Genomic DNA, 6,000 nt, shown 5'->3' with positions numbered 1-6,000 from the left:
TGCTGGTCTCTACGTGTCAGTGCCACACAAGCCAGTGGATTTACCCAAGAATACCTTTCATGGCCCTGAATGTCTGTCTTTGCCGAGTAGGAAAGAAAGGCGGTTGGCAGGGAAAGGAGACTGCGGAAATTCTCCACACGGTGTGTTTTTCCATCTCAGCATAGTGTTGGCAGGGAGTGTCAGCTGGAGGCTAGGGGTTGTTTCACAGGGCTGGGAAGTGCAAGGCAACCTGAACCGTTTCTGAGGAACTCCAAGCTGTAGCTGCTTCCAAGAACATTATTAAAACCAGACACTTCATACGAACTGGCAAAGGAATGAGAAGACAACAGAACAAAAGGGGGGGAGGCTAGATATTTGTCTTTGCCTGTCTGAGAACCCGTACAATTTTCATTCTATTGACAGCAATGGATTGAAAATCAGTCCGGTTCTGTAATGACGAACGACCTGGCCCGCCAGATGAACAGCTAAGCAGCGAAGATGAAGATCTATCCCGTGGACTTACTAGGAACAGTGGGTTTCTGACATTTATTTTTTAAGCCCCCCACCTCCCCAACAAAGAAAATTTTAAATAAAAACAGAAAATGCTGGAAATACTCAGCAGGTCAGGCAGCATCTGTGGAGAGAGAAACAGAGTTAATGGTTCAGGCCGATGATCTTTCATCAGACTGGAAGATGTTGGAGATTTAACAGTTTCTAAACAAGTACACAGGTAGGGGAAAAGAGGAGGAGCAGGAAAGAACAAGGTCTGTGATGGGGTGACGGGCAGGAGTGCTTAAATGAAAAAAGGAATGACGGTTCAAGGCAAAAGGGAGTGGAAATGGAATAAGTAAAGAAACAAAAGCCGGGTCCAGTGGAGACCTAAATGGTAACAGCAGAACCATTACCAGCCCCTGCTGTCTGAGAAAATGGGAGCGGTGGTTATGATCTAATGCTGTTGAACTCGATGTTGAGTCTGGAAGGTTGTAAAGCGCCTCATCGAAAGACGAGGTGCTGTTCCTCGAGCTTGCATTGAGCTTCAGTGTAGGAGGCTGAGGACAGAAAGGCCAGAGTGGGAAAGGGCCGGAGGTCATTTGAGGTGTGTCTGGTGAACCAAATAATTCAAAAAGATGCAGGGGGCCAGGAAATGATGGCAAAACATCAGAGGCAGGGATTACATTTTAAAAAGTGGCAATGACGGAAGTATCGATTGCGAGTTCAGTAACTTACTGTTCAATCTGCAGTTTCCTCCCCCCACTGCCCATCACACTGCAGGTGCTGAGAGACAAAGGGCTTCACACCAGGAGGTTCTGCTCTCCCTGACGCGTAACAGCCATTGGGACGACAGTTGCTCTGAACTCCTTCCAGATCACTGATGCACAACCTGTTAGTGTCCAAACAGTGAATAAGTGCCGATGCTGGGCAGATAGGAGGGATGAAATACATTTACAGTGGGACTGACTGCTCCCTCTGGAATAGTGAGTGCCGTCTGCTGCCGGCTGAAGGATAGGAATATGAAATAACATGCTGCCTCTGATCTGACCCTGCACTCAGATTAAACACACACTGACACCGATCATCTCACAGTGGAAGTTTATCAAAGTCGGATTACTTAGATTGAGTTTGATTTATTTAATAGACCCTGTTTGTCGAGCGGGTGGGAGGTACTTATTTTACGTCTTCTCTCCTTCCCCTTTCTCAGGCCTTTCTTGTGACCTGCACCATTCCCCAGGTGACGCATCACACAAGTGGCCCGCTCCCCAGCCTCTGGCCGACCGACTGACCACTAGGGGCTGCTCAGAAATGGCTTAGGTTGCCTCGCACTCCCCAGCCCGGTGAAACTGCCCTTGGCCTAAGGTTGGCATCTTTAGCCATCGTTACGCTGAGATGGGGAACACACCGTGTGGAGAATTTCATTCAAAAAAAGCCGTGCCCTCCTTTCCATGCCTTTCTTTGCTACTCTGAAAAGGCAGCACAAGACACCAGCGACCACCAGTCATCCAGCTGTTTATGAGGCCAACCAGCTCTCCTGGATCCAGCAGCAGATTCGCGCACGAGATCAGAATTTCATGCACTCCTGCTTGAGGGTCACAATCTCCTACATGCATGGGTAGCATTTTCTTGGCAATTTCTTCTACTTCATTTTTCTTTCTCCTTTTGTGACACACGCCAGGGTTTTCTCTTGCCCTCCCTCACCTTTATCCCAGCATTCCTCGGACTATTGAAAGCCCTCTGTTGCAACTATATGTTACGTCCGTGTATAATAAGACACAGACTGCAGAGAACGGTACAACAGGTGTTTACTCAACATGGCTCACACTGCAACTGATCTGTACAGATTACTACTCAGTGTTATATACAGGTGTGGTCACTGCCGGTACTGCAGTATACATGAGCTGTAAAAAATAGTTCCCTCCTTAAAGGTATATACATTACAATTCCTCCCCTTTTAGATTAACAGTACCATAACACTCATTTAACAATTAAATATCAAACTAATTACAATTAACACTTTTAACATGCAACATTAGCTGAAAATAGTCTATTTATATATTCAGTCTTTGGGGAGGCTTCCTGATCCTTTCTGGATAGCGCCTTTCCCGAGTGTCTTGCTCTTGGTGCGGAGGCGATTCTGGCCCCCTATCGTCGGTTGGTTCATCAGCTTCCGATGCTACTGTTTCTGGGGTAGATGCGACCTGTACATCGGGTTCATCACCAGGTACGTATGGGCGAGGCATGGGGTTGACTTGTTCCTGTGACTCTAGGATCTGGTCAGCATGGCGTCTCACGATGCTCTCCCCAACATCCACTGTGTACATTAGTGGGCCCTGCCGTGTGCATATCGTTCCTGGCTGCCATTTTTCTGTTCGGTAGTCGCGGACCAAGACTAGTTGCCCTACATTGAAGCTCCTTGTTGGCTTCTCGTGGATGTGCTGGAATTGCTTACTCTCAACATCTCTTCGTACGTTTGGTCTGAGCAAATCCAGGCGAGATCTTAACCTTCGGTTAAAGAACATCATGGCTGGGGCCTGGTTGGTGACTGCATGTGTCGCATTCCGGTAGGCGAACAGGAAATTGTCCACCTTGTGCTGCAGCGGAATGTTGTCATTATACATAGCCTTTATTGCCTTCTTAAAGGTTTGTACGAACCTCTCAGCCAATCCATTTGTGGCTGGATGATACGGGGCGGATGTGTAATGCCTTACCCCATTCTTTTTCAAGAACCTCCGGAACTCTTCGGACACAAACTGTGGTCCGTTGTCGGAGCAAATCTGTTCTGGCAAGCCATTCCTGGCAAAAATGGTCCATAGGACTACAATAGTTTTCTCCGTGGTGGTGGAGGACATTTTGATGACCTCAGGCCATTTCGAGTGCGCATCCACGGCTATTAAAAACATTGAGTCCATGAATGGACCAGCAAAATCAATATGCACCCGTTGCCATGGAGATGAGGGCCACTCCCATGGGTGTAGAGGGGCCTGTGGTGGTGCATTTTGGACTTTCTGGCATCCTGAGCAGGTCTTGGTCAGGTCCTCGATTAGTTTATCGATTCCCGGCCACCACACATAAGCCCTGGCTAGGCTTTTCATTTTTACCCCTCCCAGATGACCCTCATGAAGCTCATTGAGCACTCTATCCCTTAACTTGGGTGGAATTACCACTCGGGATCCACACATCAAGGTCCCCCGGCACACTGACAGCTGTTCTCTCCTTGTCGAGAATGCTGGCAACAGTGAGTCGCCATGTGCTGGCCATCCCTTCACCGTCAAATCATATACCCGAGACAGTGTCGGGTCATTTCGGGTTTCCTTTTCGATACAAGCGTTAGTTACCGGTAGGTATTCAACTATAGTTGAATGGAATATTTCGACAGGATCCACTGCTGGTGCTTCCTCCGCAGTAGGCAGTGGCAGGCGTGATAGCCCATCAGCATTTCCATGCTGTTTCGTGCCCTTATATTCAATCTCATAGTGGTGCGCCCATAGAAAAAGTGACCATCTTTGTAGTCATTGCGCAGTCATCACCGGAACGCCCTTCTTCGGATTAAAAATGGAGACAAGAGGCTGGTGATCAGTCAGCAAGGTGAATTTCTGCCCGTGCAGATAGTGATTGAACTTTTTCACTCCCCACACTAGGCTGAGGGCCTCCCTGTCAATCTGGGCGTAGCTACACTCGGCTGAGGTTAGTGATCGTGACGCAAAGGCTATTGGCCTCTCTGAGCCGTCCGAGAATTTTTGCGACAGCACCGCTCCAATGCCATAGGGTGATGCATCACATGCCAACTGAATTGGTAATGCTGGGTTGTAATGGGCCAATACCTCTTTCGATGTGATTAGTGTTTTGCTCTTCTGGAAAGCTCGTCTACATTTGTCACTCCACTTCCATGGCACCCCAGTTTGCAGTAGGTTGTTCAGTGGGTGTCGTATCGTAGACAGATTTGGCAAGAACTTATGGTAATAGTTTACTAGCCCGAGGAACGATCTCAGTTGTGACACATTTTCCGGTGCTGGAGCCTTGACTACTGCCTCAATCTTCTCTGGGGACTTATGTAACCCCTCTTTATCGATAACGTGGCCACAATACAAGATCTGTTTTCTAAAAAACTCGCATTTGGGGCGGTTAGCTCGGAGCCCATATTCCTGCAATCTAGTGAGCACCTGCTCCAGGTTGGCAAGGTGATCACTGTCATTTTCGCCCGTGACCAGGATGTCGCCCATATAACACTGGGTCCCTGGGATCCCTTGCAGGACTTGTTCCATTGCCCTCTGCCAAATAACTGGAGCTGATGCTACCCCGAATACCAGCCGGTTGTATTGGTAGAGACCTTTATGGGTGTTGATTGTGAGGTATTTTTTTGATGCTTCTTCTACCTCCATTTGCAGATACGCCTGGGCCAGATCAATCTTAGTGAAGCATTTCCCTCCAGATAGTGAGGCGAAAATATCTTCAATCTGCGGAAGTGGATATTGTACAGTGTGAAGGACCGGGTTCACTGTTGCCTTAAAGTCCCCACAGATGCGAACCTTCCTTGGTTCCCCAGGCGTGCTGCTCAACGACTTTTTCATCACAGGGACAATGGGTGTAGCCCACTCGCTCCAGTCTACCTTGGACAGTACACCTGAACGTTCCAGACTCTCCTGCTCTGCTTCGACGGCTGGGCGGATTGCATAAGGTACCGGTCTGGCCTTAAAACATTTTGGGCTTGCGTTTTCTTCAATTTTAATCATCACTGTCATGCCTTTTAGTGTTCCGAGTCCTTGCTGGAACACTTCTTTCACATCAGTTAGGATCTTTGACAGTCGCCCAGGTGTGACGTCGTCATCCTTTTTGTCAGCCACAGTCAGTGCCTGTATGGAATGCCAATCCAGTTGTATTTTCCGGATCCATTCACGTCCCAGTAATGGTGGTCCTCCATCTTGCAATACATACAGGTCTAGTTTTGGTGTTTCCTTAACGTTATATATAACGGTCACCCTTATTTTTCCTTTGGGGTAGACTTTTTGCCCCGTGTACGTCTTCAAAATAATTTTTGTGTCTCTCAAGGGTATGTGTGAGAATAGCTGCTCGTAGTCCCGTCAGTTTATGACTGTTAGGGCTGATCCTGTGTCCAATTCCATCTTTACCTGGACTCCTGCTAACTTGATAGTGACCCAAATGGTTCGGTGATCCTCCGTTGTGATCACATTATGTAGTTTCAGACAACTCAGTTCCCTGCTTTCGGAGTCGTTATCACTCTTTTGTTCGTCTGAACTATTCGCCGTCATCTTATGTACCTTCTTGTACTTTCCTTTGGTAGGCTTCTTATTGCTGGTTTTCTTTCCCGACCTGCAGACTCGTGCTATGTGTCCTACTTTTCCACACTGTCTGCACACTTTGTCTTTGAACCAGCAATCATTCTGGTCGTGTGTTGTTCTGCCGCAGCGATAGCACTTCTCTGTTCCATATGACATTTCATTTGTGCCATAATCTTGCGGTCTCTGTTGTATCTCTGCAGCGCCCCGTGCTGCTGCTTCATATGATACC

This window comes from Somniosus microcephalus, chromosome 21, assembly GCF_052327205.1.
Source record: "Somniosus microcephalus isolate GS21.2 chromosome 21, FLI_Smic_1.0, whole genome shotgun sequence".
NCBI classification, from domain to species: Eukaryota; Metazoa; Chordata; class Chondrichthyes; order Squaliformes; family Somniosidae; genus Somniosus; species Somniosus microcephalus.
Note: the sequence above shows the minus strand (reverse complement) of the source record.